The sequence below is a fragment of the Lepidochelys olivacea genome (genome assembly GCF_965140295.1).
Source record: "Lepidochelys olivacea isolate rLepOli2 genome assembly, chromosome: 13".
NCBI lineage: Eukaryota > Metazoa > Chordata > Testudines > Cheloniidae > Lepidochelys > Lepidochelys olivacea.
The window spans coordinates 22,520,002-22,542,582 of NC_140423.1; the positions used below are offsets into that span (position 1 = coordinate 22,520,002).

At 41.4% G+C, this 22,581-nt stretch overlaps 1 long non-coding RNA gene across 1 annotated transcript in view; it reads right to left on the bottom strand.

Annotated features, from left to right (window-relative positions):
- LOC311529824 overlaps positions 1–22,581 on the bottom strand; it is an 87,142-nt gene that overhangs the window by 37,731 nt on the left and 26,830 nt on the right. The window contains exons 4-6 of the long non-coding RNA XR_014713883.1: positions 13,259–13,437; positions 8,749–8,828; positions 1,320–1,437 (exon numbers count right to left, since the gene is read on the bottom strand). This is a non-coding gene — a long non-coding RNA (uncharacterized lncRNA). The remainder of the gene's footprint in view (positions 1–1,319; positions 1,438–8,748; positions 8,829–13,258; positions 13,438–22,581) is intronic.

Genomic DNA, 22,581 nt, shown 5'->3' on the forward strand with positions numbered 1-22,581 from the left:
GACCTGTGCTTATGCCAAAGTTAACACCTGATCATCTATCACCCAAGAAGATATAGCCTCCCCTCCTCACCCCAATGGTTTTTCCTTCTTGACTACTGAATGGACTGTTTCAGAAACAAACCATAATGAAGAACAAGAATAAAATCATTTCACATATACACACAAAATAGCATTCACTGGTAGTAAACACATGCCGCAGATGCATGCTAAACGATTTCAGTGAAAATCCTTATATTCTTACACTTACAATTTTCCAAAGAAAATAATCTTTAGAGCTACATTTTTCCATACTTTATCCTCTGCCCAACAGTGAAATTTCTGAAAACCCCCTTTCACCCATTTTTAAATCTTTCCTTTGGGGGGGAGGGGATATACGTCTCCCATTTAAAATATATATTTCTTTCATTTCTTTTCCTGTAAGTTGGGGTTGAAGTGTGGTCTAGCAGTTGCAGCACAGGAGTAGAAGTCAATAGAGGTGGATTCTATTCCTGAGTCTGCCACAGACGTGACCTCAGGCCAGTCACTTTATCCATTTCCCCTTCCAGCCCTTGTGTTACCTATTTAGATGGTAAGTGCTTCAGGGAGGACCCTCCCTATGTGTGCATACCGTGCCTAACACAATAAGGCCCCAGGGGTATGATACAAATAAAACTAACCTATACTTTTCCAGCTCTGCTGTATTCCCTTACCTCTCTTTGTAATCTTCTCTTCTAAAACGTATGCTAGAAAGTAATTTGTACTGTCAACAATCCCATGAATCTTTAAGACTAAATTCTTTAATGGTGTAAACTGGCACAGCTCTATGCCCTTCCACAGAAGTTTAATGGACTACAATTTTCACCTTCAGAGAATATGACTGCAATGAATTAGTTTGCTATTGGGGGCAGTAGTGCCTAGCGGTCAGCATACCCTGCCACCTGACATAGATCTTTTTGGGGTTGGAAGGGTCCAGCAGATATACAGAGAGACCTACGGTCCTGGGAATGTATGGTGCATGGGGAAGGAATCCTGACAGTGTACTTTTAAGGATTTGACACCTTGCAGAGAGGGTGGGGCAAGGTTCCCCTCTCATCCAACTGACTGGGAAGGAGTTGGGAGAAGGGGCTCAGCATAAAGGCTGCCTTCTCCCTCATAGGAATTGGACACTGATAAGAGAAGTGGAAGGCTAACTGGGAAAGATGTTCAGCTGAAGGGAGTTGGCAAAAGCTTTGCAGCTGACTTAAATCACAACCCTAGCTGGAGGAAGAGGGCTGAGTGGAGAAACTCCTTCTTGGGGGAGGGAAAGATGGACTCTTCCAAGGCAAAAGATGGAGGATTACCTGTCACAGCCCAGATGCTGCAAGAGGGGCAGGGAATGGCTTAGAGGAGGTAGCTGCAGCTGGCAAAGAAGTAGCGAGGAACCATATATCCCAGGCAGGGTTGGCAGATTCCAGAGACCTAGGAGAGACATCAACAAACAGGGTGAAGGTAGGAGCAGTCCAGGGAAGGAGTGGAGAGGATGATGAAGCAGTCCTTATCCACCTAAAACAGGGGACCAGGAGAAGAGAGTGGACCAGCAGTCCTACACTTCCCCAGAGTAAGAAGAAAAGTACAGGCATCAGAAGGTGAGGAGGCTGGGAATCATGCACCCCTGATGGAGGCTGAGGACCAGGCTCAAAGTCATTAGACTTTGGGGTTTGCTATTTGGGACTTTTCTGTTAACTGTGGAAGAGGAACTTTAGGCCATGTACAGGGGTGCGGGAACAATTTGTATAATGGGGGTGCTGAGAGCCATTGACCCAAACTGTAAACCTGTATAGGATGAAAACCACTTCAAGCTAGGGGGTGCTGCCACACCCCAGCAACTAGTTCCAGCATCTACAGCTATGTACTATGACAGACCATTGTGACACCACAATGATTAAAGTGGGTGCTAGAATGACAGAACCCTGCCACACTCTCTTGTAGGCACTCTGGAGGTAAGAGACATGATTAGAATGGCCCTTGAATTAAAATGGGCTGAATTTTGATACCTGCAAAGTAGCATGTAAAAATATTCCTCATTCAGGAGACTGCTCACCAAAACACACGGGGTGGATAATAAGGCTGTTAAGAATGTTTTACACCACTGGTTAGTCGGCCTGCCCAAGAGAGAATGTCAGTAACTCTTAATCTTCACATTTTACAGTCCAACTGTGGCAGGAGCGGAGCACTTCCCCATAGGTGCTGTGTGCACATTGCAGTCAGCCAGGAGTTGGGCAAGCTCAGCACCTCTTAGGGGAGATTCAGCATCTCGGAGGGCTGGGTACTTACGGACAGTGATGAACCCAAGTCTCAAAATCCAAATCCAGATTCAGAGACAAGTTCAAGCACCTTCCCCAAAGCGCAAGAGTGTTAGGATTTGGGATCCCCATTTCCAGTCATCTCTACTTAACGAGGCCAAGAATGTGGGTGCTCTTGTACATGTACAGAAGAAGGGTGATGGAGAAACTGCAGGGATCCTTCTCTAGATGAGGTCAGTGCAGGAGGTCACCAGAATGTCAGTGTTCATGTTCTCTGAACTGGGGGAAGGGAAAAACTGTAATGGCCACAAGCTCAGTCACCCATTTGTGCACATATTTTGCACCATGCAGATGCATGCATGGGGTGAAATCTCAGCTCTGCTGAAACCAACGGCAAAATTCCCATTGGCTTCCATGAGGCCAGGAGAGAAGAACATGAAATAGAGAAAAGGAAGGAGGAGAAAACAAGGGGCAGACTGCAAATTAGTAGAAATGAAAGCTACAAATTGATTTACTAAATGACATACCCTCCAAATAGCCAGTATGGGAGCCTGATTTCCTACCATCTATACCTAGTGTTGCCTGGGCAAAGGAGGCATAAAATGCTACCATGCCGATCAGGTAGCATTTCACATCCACTTTGCACAGGCATAGCTGATTGAACAAGGTCCAAGACAATGGAGCAACAGGCCTTCCAAGTACAATTTAGTCCTGAGGTTCTGATTGGACAAAAAAACCTGGTTAACAACATGGACTCTTAAGCCGGTGGTTGTGAACAGAGGTGGGGGTGAGAGCGAGGCCCACCCTCCTTTTCTTTGTAGCTAGATGGGAGGGGTGCTGTTGTAACTTGGGGTCATACAATGGAGAAAGTTGAGACCTTGGTGTCACTAAGACTCTTCAGTGGAAACACAAGCATTTGTTCCCCACAATTATACATAGCATTAGTGATGATGTAGCAAAATCTATATCTATGACAAACGGCCAGTTAACAAGAAACGTTACAAAACATGAGTTCTCAAGAAACAGGGGTGAGTAATGCATCCAAGTAAAAGGAGGTGGTAAATGGATTGGCAACCTTTTCCTAAAGATTAACAAGCCTCTCTCACTCTCTAAGTGAATGGTCTCATTCTTTTCAGTAAGGGTTAGGTGAGCCTTAGGGGTTCATAACTCATCTGTAAATATTTGATCTAGGCTGACACTTGGCATCTAGTGCAAGTTCAGAGCCCCAGGAGCAAACATGTTCTCCACATCCAAATTAGACAATCACTTGCCTGTTTTTATATTAGCAGCGTGCAAAGTGATTGGAAATTAATGGTTTCAAACATTCTCCTCACAAACAAACTGGTTTGTGAAATACATTCTTTTCAGGCTATATGGGGGGCTCCCATACCAGCCAGTCAGCGATGACTAACGGTGAAAGCCTGGCCCCATTGAAGTCTTTGGGAGTTTTGCCACTGACTTCCATGGAGCCAGGATTTCACTCAGAGTTCTGCCCTGTTGTCATCAGATGAGGTAGCCAGTGGATCTTTGACATCGCCCACTGGAAGCACCCACTGTACAGAAATCTGCACTATGACTACTGGAAGCATGTGAGTTCATGAAGGTGTACAGAAGAGACTTTGGGGCCAACAGACAGAAGACCAGGAATTTCAATTATGCTTGTTGGCACCATAATGTCCAACATCAAGAATGTTTTCTATGCCTTCCATGCAGAAAATACATTGGCACTTATGCATAACCAATCACATCATTTACTGAGGCTCCCTGGTGGCTCAGTTGACAGAGCTGCTGCCTACAAGGCCTTGAGGTTCCCAGGTCGAGTCTCAGATTTGCTGATATGCCAAACATATGCACGCTCGGAGAGAGCCATCACATGGGAAGCTCTGCTAATTGGCCAAGTCCTCCCTGGTGTCCAGATCCAAGTGGGAAAGCACTACCACTAGCCTTAAGATTTTCAGGGTCTCAAGCTGCTGGGAAAGGAGGAAGCACGGCTTGAGCTCCTTGGGAGGGGGGCAGTTGAGAGAGGAGGGACATAGCAGTTAGTTGTTGCTTCCTCTTCCAGTTCTGCTGTCTCAGGAGAAGAGCCAGCCCAAGAAACACAGACATGTGGGGTCTCCAGAGAAGAGGGATCTCCTTGCTTTTCTTATGATTAAAACTGATCCTGGAAGATGCAGCAGGAAACAACTTCATTATATCAGCTAAAGTGAAAAATAATAAAAAAAAGAGAGAATGGGGCAAAAAAAGCCTCAGAGCCCAGTCTTGGAGTCTGAGCCTTCTCTAATGGTATAATTCAAGCAGATGCCCTCCTTCTGGGCACCGCACAACGGATATTCCAGGGCAGAGAGAAAGAGACAATAAAACAGAAGTGGGTTAAGGTGGCATCACTTCTACATGAGGGGATATTGTCCAAAAATAACATCATGGCTCTCATTCCCTGAGAGAGATGCTTCATGGGGGGTGTCGCTCTCATAAATCTTCCTGGGCCTGCATCTATTTGGCTCCACTTCCACTGAAGTCTGCCATCATCATTTAGCCCCTGTATAACAGGATCAGTTCCAACAGGGAAACTCGTGCATGAGACGCAAGAACCTGCTATTAAGTGGTTAGAGGAACTTGGGAATCCATGTTCCCAGTCTTTGCATATTCATATTTTACTGTAACTGCTATGTGAACATTTTAATTTTGTTTGTACATGTCTGTCCCTGTGATGAAGCCCTCCTCCTCATTTGTTCCAGTGTACTCTTTGTGCATTTGGCTTGAATGTGGGAATTTCTCTCTCTCTTTCTGGGAGATGGTCATCCTTGCTGGACTCTTTGTAAAGAGTGAACCCTGAAAGGGCAGGCAGTTTGGACTGGATGAGTAGCCAACAGTTCATAAAGCTGTAAATCTGGGAGGGAAATCTTGCTAGATCAAGCCCTTATGAGACATTTCTGGTCCAACCTGCTTTCACCCAAACTGCAAATACCATGATAATAGCCTTCTGCAGCAGCAGGTAGGAAGGCAGGAAGGGCAAAGGTAAATATAAATAACATGTTAAAGGCAATGTTATACAATCCCTTTTCAAGCAGGTATCTCTTGAAGTGAGATTATCAGTGTCTCCCTTACCTAGTAACTCAGTGACGTGTTGATGGCATCTCTTTTTGACAGAAAGACATAATAGGACACATCTTCAAAACTTGGCCTCTATTTGTGCATGTTCAACTGGGCATGTTATTGTATATATATACTGTTGACCGAGTTTATACACATGGCGTTCATTTGCACATACAAGCTGAGAATTAAATCAATTGCAAATCAGGCACCTGTGGGATTTGTACAAATGTACACTTTTGAGTATAAAGGATTAGTTTATGCAACTGTGAGCAAACAACTAGAAAATCTGGCCCCAGGCATAACAATGTACATTTTTAAAGGGCTGAGGGCCCAGCCACCCACTTGGCAAAATCTGCAACTGTACATTTGAATTCACAAAAAGGGATGATGCATTGAGGTTGAATTTGCGTGGACTCAGAACTCTAGGTGTACCTTTTGCATAGCTCTAAATGGAGAGGGAGAGAGAGAAAAACTATAGTACTAGCAGCCCTTAGCCTTGTAGCTGAGCATAGCAGAACCTAAGAGACCAGGGGAATTTGTAGATGACTTGTTGGAAACCTACAAATTATTTCCAATGGCCCAGCCTTAGGCTGCTGATGTAATGACTTATTTACTCATGTACAGAGAAGATGATGGGGTGGGAGCAACTCCTCTCAGTCAGTCTTGCAGTGGAGCTGAGGATCTGAACCACACTCGATTGTGAGTTTGTAGAGTGGTGCTTTTTTTTTTTTTAAATTTTGTTTTCCTTTCCTCCCTTTTCTTTCTTTTCCTAATCCAAGATTCAGATAGGAAAGCAGCAGCAGCAGGCCCACTTTCCACTGAGGCCATGGTGCTTTGGGAACCACCTCAACTGGCTTCTGAAATCATATTTCCAGGATCTGGGAGAGGTTCCCAAAACACTACTGAGGCCCACCCACATCCAAACAGCAAAGACTCTCTTGAGCAGCTACAGCCAGCCCAGCAAGCCTACTGCAAGACAGATGCGGGTGGGCCTCTGAGTTTTGGACACTTATAAAAGATGGAAATGCAACTTCAAAGGAAACTAGCCGAAGCACTTCAGAAATCAATTGAGCCTGGTAGAAATGATGGTTAGTGGCTTCTTGTGTCCCTCTCATTTCTTTTTAAAGCTATTGATCTTGGACACCGAAAGGAGCTATTTTAGCCTCGACTGTGGCCACAGATGGTTGTAAGGGTCCTGAGAGCCAGAAGGCAGCCACAAGAACGCTCTTGGTAACAGAACTCAGGAGCTGCTACCAAGTAGCACCCCACTGTCATAAGAACACCAGTTAAAGGGATGTATAAAATATAACACCACTTTACACTCATACAGTTCCTTTTATCCACATTTCTCAAAGCACTTTACAAACATTAATTTTCACACCTATAAGGCAAATAAGTACTATTGTCCCTCTTCCTTGGGGAAACTGAGGCAGACAGCAGCTAAGTGATTTTCCCAAGATCATACAGAAGTCCTAAATCCCTAATCTATACACAGACTTGGAGGGGAGAGAGGCTGGAGAGAGGGAGGGAAACAATGTAATCGAGAGAACAAAAATGTTCACCCCAGCAAACTGTTCACTGAGGGCTGTAGTAGAATTTTTCTCTTGCCAATTTTGTGAAAAGTGAAGTTCCCATGTGCCAAATAATTGTTTCACTATTCTAATGTGCAGTAAAGCCCAAATAATAATTACTAATTGCCCATAATGCTGTTCTTGGAAAGGGCCAGTCTTTGTTCTGGGAAATTCCAAATGCCCATAGTCTTTCCTCATATCCAGTCAAAATGTAATTGTAGGAAATAGCCAGTATTTCCCCATACCTATAACTGTAACAGAATATATTCTGTTGCTACTACATCAAAACCCATGCAATAAATCAGGCATTGTAACCTGAGGATCCTTTAAAACGAGTACACAGGGCAGACTCTATCCTCCAGGAAGTGATGTTGGTGGCTCAGCCAGGAGATCTCTTCCCTCTGAGTTAGGCCTGAACTAATACCCCAGCCTGGTCGTAGTAAATGGCATGGTGCTGCTTGAGGAGCTGGCCTTCATGCCAGATGTAAAACCAAGGTTTTGGAAATCCATGGCCTTCAAGTACCTCAGGGCACTATTAGCAAGAGTAAAAGCGCTAACCCCATGTACTGGCCAAATTCCAATTTGGGCAATTACATCTGTCTACCTAAAATTCTCCTTGAATTTCAGTTCTCAGGTTCCTGTCCTAAAGTCGGATGAAGTGAGCTGTAGCTCACGAAAGCTTATGCTCAAATAAATTGGTTAGTCTCTAAGGTGCCACAAGTACTCCTTTTCTTTTTGCGAATACAGACTAACACGGCTGTTACTTTGAAACCTGTCCTAAAGTGTTATGTAGGGGTGAGGCATCTGTATTTCTGTGATGGACAAAGTGATCCTGGTGTTTGTAAAATGCTTTAGGATCTTTTCAGGTTTGAAGCAGAAATGAACCCAGCACAGAACACAAGAACCAATCCCTCTAAAGTTTAGATTCAGATCCAATTCCAGGTCCAAAATATGCGACCCAGACCTTCCTGTAGTGTGAAGTGTCCAAATGATTGCAACCCACAGTGATTCGAAATTCAGATACTCAGTTAGATGTACCAGATTTTCTTCAACACACAATCTCACACCTCTTCCCCTGAGCACTGTATTATCTTCAGGTTGTCAAAATGTTTCATACAAATTTTCTGTTTTAAAAGGTTTTTTCTTTTTTTCAAAAATTAAACTTTTTCTGAAAAAACTGTTGACATTAGCTGTTTCTTTGAAATTTTCCATGAGATATTTTGATTTTTTTTTCAAAATTTTTCACCTTTTTCCTTTCCCAAAAACTTGGCTTTAATTGTAAAAATGTGTTTTTCAATAAATGAAACATTTGTATAATGGTTATGACAGTGATTTTGGTTGAATAAAGTTCAATAATATCTATACAAACTTTTATTTAAAACAATCACTAAATCATGTGAAAGAGTAAATGGGTCCATTTCAAAGTCTGAGAAATGGAAACAACTTTGAAAATGTGAAAAATGTTTCCTAAAATTTTCCCTTTGTTCAACTATGGCTCTATAGTTATCTTGTCCTGGGCACGGTAAGCCAATATCCTTTTAGAAGGAAGGTAAAAAACTCAAGACACTTTCAAACAAAATGAGACATGTTTCAACCCAAAATAAGGGAGTTGCTTCTCTGATAACCTTCCCTCTCTAGCTGGGGTAGATGTCAATATCTAATGCAGTGTGTGAACTCTCGATGACTTCCGTAAGGTTAACACATTAGTTATAGCACAGTTACTGGCACTGCATTGTCAGTAACTAATTTGTTGTTTCGAACACTAGTGTGTGATCAAGTACATTGAGTATAAAAAAGTATAAAAGTATAAAAAAGTCCTATACCTTTTCTATTCACTCTTACAATTCTTCCTCTTCCATAAAAGACACACACATAGCCTCTTGTACCTTTGTCAGGATATGCTCTGCAAAAGAGAACAGCATTAGTTCAATTAAAACTCAGACAGTGGCTGAAACATATAATATATATAATCTCACTGTCATGTTTTCAGCAAGAGGGTTGGGCTTTTTACTTGTGGTTTATTTAGCCCCTGTTCTCCTGACCTCCTCCAGGGCTTGGGAAGACAAGGAAAGATCGATAGACTCAGAACACATTACCGGCAATATCTTTCAGCTACTTAGAGAGGAAAACAAAGAAGGAACTACAGTTATCCTACTGTATGGAAGAAATGTGGGGAAAATGTAGAATACCACATGCCAGGGGACTGTGATCCTAATGCACTCACTGACTGTAGAACGGATTTGGATTTTCCTTGCTTTGAATCCCAACAAGAGGTTAAAAGAAATTGTGGTATGGTAAGTATAAACAAGCCCCAATGGCTACCTGCTAGACTGGAAAGGGATCAGGCTTCCAATTACTTTACTAAGTGGAGCTGTGAAAAATGTTCCTCCTCAAAGTAAAATGAGTAAATTTGGGCTTTTTTACTGGCCCTCTAAAAATGTGATACTGTAGGTAAAAAACCACCATATTTCTTGCCAAAGATTTAGGTTAGAGCACAGGATTCCAAAGACTTGTGTTCTATTGCTGGTACTGTCATTACGTTTCTGTGACACCTTGGGCAAATGGCTTAACCTCAGGTTATTCATCTGTCACATGGGTACTATAATAATACTCAGCTACATTACAGGAGTGTTGTGAGACTTAAGTAATGAATGACTGTAGAATGTTTTTGAGGCCTTCAGATGAAAGTGCTACAGTGGTTGTAATAAGTTGTCTTTGTCATCAGTGAAGGGTACATACTCTAGATAAATAGATCGGCTAAGTACTTTCTTTGGTGTTTACTGAATGCTATTCCTCTGGCTCCACTCAGATTTGTAACACTGTTTTTCAGTATCAAAGACACATTTGTTTGTTAGAAAAACCACTACCTCTCTAATTAAACATCAACAAGTTGTCTGCATTTTTAAAGGATTGAGAAGAAAAAATCTCACAATCACTCTGTGCTCATCAGTTTCACAAAATGGCTTTAACTTTACAGAGGTGACTGAAATTGCGTGAAATTTTACCTTATGTAAAATTCTTCACTTTTGTCACCAAATGTTTTGGATGCAGTTTGTTTCTTTTCTGCTATTATCTCTGTACGTGATGGCATCTTTCAGCTACTTAATAATCACATACTCAATACACTAAGGGTGGGTCAAATATTCCAAAGCATGTCTCCCTTTGTGCACCCACAAATCGCAAATGTAAATTTTTCACCCTCAATTGTTTTACTTACTTAGATTGATCCACATCTGGTCCCAGAGTCTCGTGACTTCTCACCACTTAAAACCTGCAGTAACTGCTACATCATTTACAATCTTCAATACAAAATTTCACTTAGCCACTCATTCAATGAACCAGTCACCACCCATAGTAGCAATAAACTAAGCCACCAGACTTCAGATACCAACAGTCCTCTCCATTAGCTATGATTTTTCCTTTGGTTCCCGTTTGCTTGATTGACATCTTTAGTATCCAGCTGGACTGAGACTACAGGACTCCTGTTCAATTCACTCTTTACTGCATCCCATTTCAGACTGCATGTGTATGCAACCCGCTTTTATTTACATGTCACTAATATTATTGATTACCTTGATTTTCTTGGTTTATTTTTTTTTAATCACATTTATAGTGATATCCACTTCTGAGTTTATTCTAGACTAGAGTTAACTGGGGCTCTAGTCCTGCAATCAGTTCCTTTGTGTTAACTTTTGATTTGAAGTCAATGGGACACTGCAAGGAGGCAGCTGTCCACACCAGTGATCCAATTGCATGATCAAGGCCTAAGTATCCATCACTTGCTGGGATGAATTTTAACTCATTCTTGATTGAGAATCTGTACATCTATTTTCATTAAATGAAAGATTTCTACTATGCCTTCTTCTCTGTAGCAGTCAAGTTAGACCACATGGAAATATATGGACCTTTTTAGAATGGGTCAAGGATTCTAAGCAGTTGGAGTCTGAAGGGCGGACTGGGATCTGCATCATGGTTGAAGCCCGTTTGTTACTTTATTTAAACTGCTTTTATTCGTTTTTTGCTTGTGCCATGCAAGGTGATCCCATTTGCCTTTTTCCTATCGAAGCACATTTTAAATAAGAGGAGACATTTCTCCCCTCAGATCAACAACTGGAAAAGGGATTAGATAGAGCTGTCTATTAAAGAGGCAAGTAAAGGAGTGGTTTTCTCAGCCAGTCAAAATACAGAAGAACCAAATATTAATAGAATAACCATGCGGAATGGCTTCCTTAGAAGAGAGATCAGCCACCTACAGAGAGTGGTGTTTGCAGATCTCATCACTGCACTGGGCCATCCTCTTTTTCTGCCTTTTTAAGTGATTCCTGAAACTGCTGATTATGGGGGGAGGAGGCACTTCTGGAGTTGCTCTGAAAACATGGTGTCATGGATGGTGTTATAGAAAGGATGAAGGTGAACTAACTGAATCCACATGGAAGTTTAATGCACTTTAACTTATCCACATTCACTTCACAATTTTAGGTTTCCGAGTAGCAGCCGTTTTAGTCTGTATCCATCAAAAGAAAAGGAGTACTTGTGGCACCTTAGAGACTAACAAATTTATTTGAGTATAAGCTTTCGTGAGCTCACAAAAGCTTATGCTCAAATAAATTTGTTAGTCTCTAAGGTGCCACAAGTACTCCTTTTCTTTTTTCACAATTTTAGTAATTCATCTTAATGTTCTGAAGTATCCCCATGTAGACAAGCCCTAGGAAAGCATGGGTTTCGTCCCCTTCTACAAGCAGTCCATGTAAGAAGTTTGAGTATGCTACTCCTTCCAGCTAAGGGGCTTAGGGTCAGGTCTGTAAAGTTATGTTGGTGCCTAAAGATGCAGATAGGGATCTAGTGGGAATCCCATTGAAAACAATGGAAGTTAGCTGCCTATGTGCTTTTGAAGATCACGCTGTGTTACTATCTGCATCTTTAGGCACCAACATAACTTTACAGACCTGACCAGTATAGTCCTTTGCCTCAAGCAGTCAATCATCACTCTGTTGGTACTATACATCACAGATTCAAGTCCTTTGTGGGCCCAGTTACACTCAGATTCTGTTTAACCAAGGAACTGAAGTCATTTAATGGAAAGTGTTTTATTCAGACACAGATGATTCTTCACAGACTGGTGCTACTTCAGTAAGAGCATTTAGCACTTACATGAAGCTTTTCATGTTCTACAGGTTTTACAAACATGAATTGATTAATCCTCATCCTGTGAGGTAAGCACAATCATTCCCTTTCTTTATAAGTAAGGAATTTAGGGCTAATAGGTTAAGTGATTTATCTAAATTCACTGAGGGAGTCAGTGTCAGAGCTGAAAATGGAACTCATATGTGTCTGATTCCTACATATTTAATTCACTGCATCACACCTGTCCTAAAACACTCTGTATAAACCAAGTGCCTAAATATTCTGATCGAGCAGGCCCCATATAAACCACATGAGTATTTCTAAGACATATTCTCTTTCTCAAGTCCAGTCAGTAACTAAAATGCCTCGTATTGTTTCCCAACACAATGCGTACTACAGTAAATAAATTATTTTACAGCTCTGGCCCAATTGTCAAAGTGGCCTCAATCAGTGTTGTGTAAAACATTCATCTCTCACCTCAAAATTATGCAAAATGAGCCTGGGTTTGAATTCAGTCTGCATTTATGGGCCAGTAGTGGTTCGTACAAACTTTTCTGGTCTCTGAACTGCTGTGCAAAGGTTTTTGCACTACTGGGATATCTGTGAATATTTATAAGCTTTTGTTCACTGGTGAGTTATATGTTTAAACTGCTTTTGCCAGAACCCGCTCCCCCCCACACACACACACAGATATAGCCACAATGTTTTCCACTATCCCCACTTGTTCCATCTCCAGTGAAAGATTGAATGTCATGCTACATCCATCAAACTGAAACTTACTCTATGATTTAACTGTAGGACATTTAAACATAGGACAACAACAGTAACTCAAACCTGAATCTTTCCAAACCTTCAAATGCTGTGAACTCAAAGACCTCTGCTTGGGGAAAAAAATAATGAACCTACTTCAAACTGAATTTGGAAAGGTTCTATAATGTTTTAGGGGATTAGGGTAGAAAAATGGATCCCTCCACATTCCTAACTGGGACTATGGAACACCAAAAGAAGGGAACATCCCAGGAAAATGCATACCATGATTTCCATTGAGCCCAGGGCACGATTTGGGGTGATGAGTCATTGCTGTGTGAAAACTCATGCAGTGTAGACACAATCATTACACCACCATATGGGAGGTGAAATAGTAAAGCAAGGGTCAGCCTATGAAACCCCAATGAAGATATCTCTCTCTCTCCACTGTTTTACAAGTACCTGCATGTAATGATGGGTGAGCCTCAAAAAGTATTGATAGTTGGGTCTGATCTCTCATGAGGACAGTTTTTTTTCCAGGAGATTTCCAGTAATTCCTGCTTCCGGTCATAATAAAAATACCACAAGGATTGTCTGTTTTGTAGTATTTTGATACTCCTGCATAGAATTGCATCCAGAACCTGAAAGTGTACAGGAGCATTAAAAGGCAAAATATAAAAGTCAGATAAATGACCTTTATTTCAAAGGTTCAGTTGGAGTTGTAAGTATTTGTTTTGAGATAGGAGACTTATTTCCAAACCAGTTCATCCATCCCTATCTGTGTGGTATTTTACAAAACGAGTTGGAACATTGTGTGGGGTGGAGGAAGGTTTCCACAAGACATTTCTGTAACAACAAAAATATTTTGCTTTTGTTAAAAATTTTCCAGAGAAAGTGTTGAGTTTTAATAGAAATACCAAAAAGATTTTGGTGTTTGGCTAAAAAGGTTTTGATTTCTTGAGGTTTTCAATTAAAAGTTTACATTTTCTGCTAAAATCAGATACTATTTGTGAAAAAGTTAATTAGTCAAAAATACAATTTCCATCCAAAGCAGTTTATATGGGAAAATTTTCAACCAGCCCCAGTTACTTGTTTGTTCTTCTTTAAATTACTGTATTATTCCGTTTTTGGTGTTCTGATCTGTCCATTCTTCCCTTTCTTGGGCATGCTGGGAGTTCAGCATTCATAAAATTGCAATACAGGTTGACATAGTATATGGGGTACTCTGGTACTACAGAGCCCTCTCAATAAGTCCATGGAGTTGCTGCGTGATATGTCAGGATGACATCCGTGCAAATAACTGATTGGGGGTGGGAGGGTCAGTGGCTGAACCAAAACAATCAAAAAAAGTTTCATTTCAGATGGATGTGAAATTTCAGGTAGAACAAAAAGTTTTGTTTCAGCTGAAATTAAATATTCCTTTTGTTTCTTTGTTTTGTTTTTTGTTGTGTCCATAAAATTGAAAGTAATTTTGAATAAAAAAATTGAAATGTTTCATTTAAAAAATGTCAAGACAAAACATTTTGATTTTTTGGATTTTTTTTGGTTTTGTTATTTTTGTTTTTTAAATTAAACAATTTGGCAAAGTTCAATATGAATTGGCTAAATGTTTTGGTTGACCCAAAACTATATTTTTAACTGAAAAAGAGTTTCGGCTGAATTTTTTTTGCCCAGGTCTAGTCTCAATGCTGTGTGTTATATTGTTAGGTAACTCAGAGTACAATAGGATTACATTATAATGACCTTTTATGCTTATCTTGCTGTATGTAACAAGTTAACTGAGGAGATTACCAGAATTCCCTATTTTCTTGGCTGATTTCAGAGACTGATGAGCTCCTTTTGTCATTGAACATTTTGACAAGAATTCAGATCAAAACAAGAACCAAATAATTGTATCCAGGATACTGACTCACAGATTAAATGAACACGTGGACACGTGACTCCAATGAACCATAATACTTTCAAGATCACACAAAATAGATCACACCCAACATTCCCTCTAGGCAGCTGTGAACACAAGGGTAACCGAGCAACCTCTTCCACGTTGGATACCAACGCACTGAGCGGCAGAATTACAGCACTTGACTCCCTCCCTGCCCTCATCTCCTCAGCAGTTCTGAGCTCCACCAACCCTTGGATGATAAGGCTTCAGTGTGACCTCAGTTCTTAGTTTTCCAAAGCACAGATCCACTAAGACACCAGGGGACCTATCATCCCAGGAGATGACCACATAGAACTCCCCTTTGAAGTCACAGGCCCTAAGGTAGCTGTATTGGTTTTAAAGTGGCAAAATCTTTTAAATAAATCTGGTTCTGGTGTCACACAATATCAAAAACCTGTTCAGTTTTGAATTCAGAAAGCTTCGCTCTCATTAAACAACAGAAGTGGAGGTAGGGAAGAGAGAGAGAGAGAGAGAGAGACATTTTTTCTTAGAAGCATGTAAAAATAGTGGTTGACCATTTTCTTTCTAATGAAATGTTTGCCTGATTGGGTCCTGGCAAAGCTGTGCACATGTGGCAGCCACATCAAAAGCAAGGGCACTGGCAGAAGGATCAACATGGCCTGAAGTGGTTTCCTTTGTTGGCATGTGCCAAGCATGTGTTTGATCTCTGACTCTGACAGTAGGGTCTGTTCTCCAGGGCACCTACTGGAGAATGGTATTGTTTAGATTGGTAGTTTTATTCATTTACCCAAAGTAGATGGCATGGACCTAGGCTTTGAAGAACAAAAGGAGCATTCTCTTCCTTCTCCTTTAATTCTACATTTATCTTTTCCTGTCTTGCCATTGCTTCCCATAGCACCTCTTGAAAAGGGAGACTGGGATGGCTATATACGCTGGAATCCTCAGAGTTCACTGACCACATCGTAGGTGAATGCAGCCCTTACTGCATGTTTTCAGTACAGCTCTGCTTTTCCGACTAGCACAGAGTTTGGCTTATTCCCAGTCCCAGTTTTGCCAGCTGGATGAGAAATTCCTGTCAGTGCAACAATTGTGAAACCTCTAAAATTCAATGATGAACTAACCCAGACAGGTCTAAAAATAAGCAGTGGACCAAATTCATCCCAGTGCAACTCCATGATGCAATGAAGTTCTAGTATATCCAGGATAAATTTGGTCTATTAAATTTGGTTCCACATAGGAGGTCCAATTTGGTATTGGATAGTGACCCTTCCTTCCCTTCCCCCCGCCGACACAGCGTAAGGACTGGCAATCATATACACCAAGGCCAACAGGGCATCCATTTGACTTCTACTGCTGGTGAGTGCAGGCAGCAAAATTCAGTCTATGTAAAGGAGAAACTACTAAGTCCTCTTGGCTTGTGTTTTAGGGTATTTCAGTGATGGTTAAAGAAGGTCCTGACTGATGCTTGGTTTAAATAAACACTGTCCCTTGTATGTTAATCAAGATGTTGGGGTGGGAGAGCCCTAATGCTGAGATAAAATGGAAGAAGTTCTCATGGTCCCTCCATTTCCCCCAAAGAGTCCCAGCAGGATTTGGAAAAGGTCTGATAATGCTCCTTCTTTTTAAGTAGTGAATGGAAAAACGTGCGTATTGATATCGAACCTCTAAGACATAAAACCCATGCCTGCCAAAGAGGAGATACATTTTTTTAAAAGTAGAAAATCTTCAAGCTCTTATCCTGTGAAATCTTACCCGGAGGCAGGAAAGTAAGATGCAGTAGAAGTGGTGTGGTATTATCATTATTACTATTTTTGAGTACCTGTAAGTGTGCTAGGCACATAACAGAAAACTATTAGTCGTAAGCTTACAAATCTATATTCAAAATGCAACAATAGGTGAGGGTCATTAAACAGAGAAAAATGGGACTGGGAGATGAAGGATGAGTGTGACAGTGACAGGGCAATGAGGCAATATTAGACTCTTTTTCTCATAGGCAAGATGGCAGGAAGTCAGGTTTGGGGAGGGATTTGAAGGAGGTGCAGGTGGTGGCTTGACAAACAGGTTGGTGGAAGATTTCAAAGCAGAGGAGGAAGCATGGATGAAAGTATGGATAGTCCTCAGGGAATAAGATGAAGGAGCTCCTGAAACTGGCATCAATGTAGTGGAGAAGGCAGAAGGTGGGAGACCAGGGGAGAGAAGTAGGCAGGTGCTATATGATTATAGTCTCAAAGGCAAGGGCTAGAAGTTTAAATTGTTATGCATGCAACAGGGAGCCAGTGAAATGATTCAAAGACAGGGGACCATGTCAAAGCGACAGGTGAGAAAGAGGATTATGGCAGCAGCATTTTGGATGGGCTGGCGGGCATGAGAAGTTAGTATTTAAAAAAAGCAACAACAACAAAAAAAACCCACCAAAGAGGAAGATATTGTTCTTTCCAGCTTATCTGTGTCTCATTCCACATCAGGGATCAGCAGAGTGGCAGAGAGGGAAGACTGATTGGTAAAGTTTGGGGACAACTCTTGAAGGAATGAATGGGAAGATCACATCATAGAAACAGGATAAGATAGAGGCCTCTTTGTAAGAAAGCTTGTTTGCAAACATACCAAAGACAGGTAACTTGCCAAAAGAAGCACTAGTTACCAAAGATTGGATTCACATATAGCAAGGAGTAAGGCACAGGGACAGAGTGTCCTCTAAAGGTTTAAGTTATTAATGGCTCTTACTAGAATGGAAGTTCAAATTTCCTGCAGGGATTTGATGGAAGAAAAAGAATTAATTGACAATTCCTAATAGCACATATAGATCATTGATTTAGAGACATTGATTTTTTTTATGTATAAACTAGTTAAATGTATACATTTTACCCTCAAGAGTTAAAGACAAGGCTGTGATCTGAAGTAACTGCATATACATTCTGCTTTGTAGCAATGGCATGTCAATACAAGAGACTGAAAAACAGTACTTTATAGTAGTCTACACTTAAAATTGTGGTTTTCTGTTCCACAGCAGTTAGACCTGATTCAGACAAATACATTCACAAAACAAACAGCGAAATGCATAAAATTGCAGCAGCAGAGAGGTTAACACACTCCAAATTTATGGTACATATCACCACTACAAGTCAAAAACAACAATCAGCTAGCGTTGCATTTTGGCTGCCTTTTTGAGGAGTAAGGTTTTATGAAATTGACTCCAATTGGCTGTGGCACTAATCTAGAAAATGATATTTTCAAAATAGAATCCACCCTTGGTGGAAAAGGAGATAGAAGGTCATCATCCTCCCAGAGGAACTGTAAACAAGAAGAGATAAGGGCAGTGAATCTGCTGAAAGTGTGCTCTTCTACTCAGGACAACAGAATGTTCGTTCTACTTGTCCCCATCCCACATTTGTAACCTCCAAGGACACAGTCATATGCCACTGACTCACAGGATGCTGGTGCTTATGAAAAACAAGAAAGGAAGTTTTTCTCTTAATCTTGCTCTTTATTGCTCCTCAGATTTAATTCTTTGTAATTGCACACAAAAACTGCAGATTAGTTACTGTAAATATGTAGAAAGCAAGACCAATTCTTGTATACACGAGGGGCTTGAGTAACTCTCATTGAACTCAATGGGAGTTACTATATCCTTTGGCCTGAGACTAGAGCCCTCTATATACACCTGTAAGAGGCAGAGCAACCAATTCTGGAGTGTGTATGAAACTCCAGTCTAGATCAGGCTTTGAAAGTTGAAAATGGTCCCTCTGCCTTTATAATGGGGCTTGAAAAAGACTCAGAGCAAAACAAAGCCAAACCATGGAGTATTTGGCATCAGGATCAGGTGTTACTCTGTAGTATGTGTTTTCACTCAATATCTCTCAGATTAAAATTCCCAAAGCTGTTTAACACTGTGACTGTATCAGCTCCAGGGAAGGAGATAGGATCCAAAGCAGAATTTGAAACAAGGGGAGCGGGGGTGCTCCAGAATTTGTATTAAAAGTGGTTAAGTTCAATAAAGGGATTCCCTAAAAATGGCACTGTGGTACTGCCCATACCCTATTTCTTTTGCATCTCCAAGTCCTAGCTGATCCATTTTTTCACTAAAACCAGGATGTTGCTGCTGTCCATTGTGCAAAGCCTATAGAGGCTTTGAAGAGTGAGTTTTATACTTTTTTGCTATGCACAACATCAACAACAGAATGGAGGTGTGTGTTCCAACTGCAGTCTTTACTAAAGGCAAGGAGATGCAGACAACGGCATAGAGCAGAAAAGAGCTCAGTTTGATTTTCAGGTGCCAGGCACAGTTTATCACACTAGCATTTTAGAAGGTTATTTTGTTTTGACATGTAAATTGAGGAAATTGACTAAGGAAGCCATTGATGGGGAAATGGACATAATTCACTGACCTGCCATAACTGCAATGTAATTTTAAAAAGTTGTCTTAGATCAGTGGTAGTTATAGCGATGGAGTTGCAGATAATTAAGAACTCACTCACTTTGGCACACAATTCAACACTAAAGTAATTAAAGTAACAGGAATATTTGGAAAGCAAAAATACAGGCAACTCCATCAGCTCCCTTCCAGTGCATTGAAAAATATGGATTTTTTTAAATGGGTTTAGAAGACAAAATGTATAAATATTTTTCTTGAATACATAGGGACTGTCCCTACTAACCTGGGATATTTTGATCTCTATCTATCTGAGGCACTTACATGGCTCCCACAAATATAGTGCTATCTTCAGTGTATTTATCATCCCAACATCCCTTCCCTGTGAGGCAGGGAAGTGCTAGTATTCCCTTTTTATAGATGGGGAACTGAGGCAGAGAGAGACTAAGGGTACATCTACCCTGAAGCTTGGGGTGTTATTGCCAGCTCAGGTAGACATATGTGTGGTAGCTTTAATTAAATTAGCACATTAAAAAAAAGCTGTGGCCATCACTACCTCTGGGTTTCCTTAACATTATGCAGAATGCATCTTATGTTTCCAGCAGTGTGAATGACTGCTCATTTCAGGAAATATCCAGCAACTCACACCAGAAGAAACCAGAAGTCATGCTGCTGACAGATCCAAGGAACACCTCGAAGAAGTCTGAAATGGTGATTACCTTAAGCCTATAGTTTCCCTGTTCCTTCTCAAGATATCCCAGTCTGAGTGACCTCTCTGTTTGCACCCTTCAAACAAAGACTCCAAGAAACTTTCCACAGGAAAACAGCTGCAACCAAATTTGAAGTTCCGCTCAGTCCTTACTACCACTTGGGTTTAAAAGCAGAGTCATTGTGTATTTAAATTATGTTTTTGCTTTAAATTAAGGAGAAAAAGCTGGCCAACCCTCCATTTTATTTTATTTTATTTTATATTTTTTCCCTTCTTGTATCTATCTGGGGGCTTGATTACATAGGAGTTCAAGGTGCTCATCATTTCTCAAGATCACACCATGCCGTGTTGTTTCAGCCACGTTGGTCCCAGGATATTAGAGAGACAAGGTGGGTGAGATAATATCTTTTATTGGACAAGCTTTCAAGTTTACACAGAGAAGCTTGAAAGCTTGTCTCTCTCACCAACAGAAGCTGGTCCAACAAAAGATATTACCTCACCCACCATGTCTCTGTAAAGTTCACATCATTCTGCTTTATAAACAAATGCTTCGGTAGCTCATTATTTTTTTTTAAAAAGTGCCATCACTTCAGTAATCAATGAGACCCCTACAACAACAAACCAGCGTGTACAGCCCACCATACTTTCTATTTTCTGTGATATTACCATTTTAACTTTGGAAGTGGCTATAACAGCTAGAGGGAAACATGGGGATATTCTTCTTGATTTTAAAACGACATATCTGTGTCCAGGGCAGGGCTGTTATGTTTGTTCAGCACAAGAACCAGACACCCTTCGTTTGGGAGTATTCGGATGTAAAATTGAAATCCCGACTGTTTGTGTTCAGTATTTTTATAAGACAGGGAATTAGCATTATTGCTCAAGCCAAATTCCAGTTTTGGTCATTAAATGCTGCTTGCCTAGAATTCCCCCTCCAGTTTGTTATATCAGATATGCTGCTTCACTTCCTGTCTTGGAATGCCAAAGCTGCGTGCTTTTAAACAGCAGCTGCTGTGTTCCACCCTGGGGTTAGCTGCATTTGGATGAAGGTGGAAAGGATGTATATATATGTATGAACAAATAACCCAGACGTTCAGGGTGACTTATTATGCCTGCATAGAGTTTTAAATTAATCACAGCAGGAGACACAGGGACATCTAACAATTTCATCTGGGTTACTAAAATACAAGTAAATAACTTGGGGCTGTTGCTAATGGAGAGAAGAGGACGAAACAAAACACCATACTTGTCACCTGTTAGGTGGAGTCATTAAACACAGAACTGCTCTAATTTAGCATAATGTTCTATAAACAAAGCTATTTATTCAGATTGATTTGTTAGCCTGTGCACCTCTTAAGCTCTATTTTGAGGACTAAAGTGATTTATTGGCCTTGTGTTCATCCTCTGTCCTGGGGTGAATTCAATATACAATAATTACAGAAAAAAAAATCCTAAAATACAAAACACATGCACTCCCCCCCACACACACACACCCCCCTTTAAGCATCTGGTAAAGCAAAATGGGTTTCTCACACATGCCAATCTGCTCCACACTGCATAATCTCCCCATAACCCTCATCCTTCTCTCTGACCTGCTGTAACCCAAAGTTCATACAGAAATAATAAACTCACCTACCTTCTGCAGCTAGCCTTTGTTACCTCTACTCCAGGAATAGGTAGACCCAGAAAGGCTCTGGGTGGGCCAATGCCTCCAATTCTACCTTAGTACTTTCCTGTATAAACAGTTTCCACACATAGTTGCACCTAAAGGAAGATTCCTGTGTGCTTCTACATGATCAAGAATTCCTAACTGGCTAAAACAAAAACCTAGAGTCTAATGTGAAGCAACAGGTTTCTTTCCTTCGAACAAGCAAGCAAAGGTGAGTTTCCTAGCTTATAATGGTGAGTATGATTCCAACAACTGAGCAATACTTCTGCTATAGTAGTCTGATCTACACTGATGTTGATCTTGAAATCAATTAACTTATTCCAAACCTATGCAAGTGTAACTAAACAGAATGTAGCCTGAGACAACTGAGGTAGAAAGTCATCTCATCACACATCCCTCATGATGGACAAGTGTCAGAATTTTAGCCATTCCCCTGCATGAAAAAGACCTGTTTATATGTGTGCTTATTTCTCTAATAATTAAAAAAGACTTGATCCTGCAATAATTACACATGTGATTAACCTTTATATGTACACAAGTAGCCTCCTTGACTTTAATTGACTATTACCGTGAGTATAGATTACTCATGTGAGTAAAAGATGTAGGATTAGACTTCATGGGACAGACCAGAGGTGAGAAAACTACAGCCCACGGGCCACATCCAGCATGCGAGACCATCCTGCCCAGCCCTTGAGCTCCCGGCTGGGGAGGCTAGGCCCGGGCCCCTCCCCTGCTGTCCCCACTCCCTCACAGCCTCAGGGCGGGGCTGTGAGCTCCTGCCGGGCAGTGCAGCGGCGTGGCTGGCTCTGGCTGGGCAGCGCAGCTGCCAGTCCTGCTGCTCTGAGTGGCACAGTAAGGGGGAAGGGAATGGGGGTGTTGGATAAGGGGCAGGAGGTCCCGGGGGGCAGTCAGGGGCTGGGAGTGTGGATAGGGGTTGGGGCAGTGAGGGGACAGGGAGCAGGGTGGGTTGGATAGGAGATTAGGGGCGGGGGGTCCTGGCAGGGGGTGGTTAGAGGACAAGGAGCAGGGGGGGTTAGATGGGTCAGGGTTTCTGAGGCGGGCAGTCAGGGGGCGGGAAGTGGGAGGGGGCAAATAGGGGGTGGAGGCCAGGCTGTTTGGGAGGCACAGCCTTCCC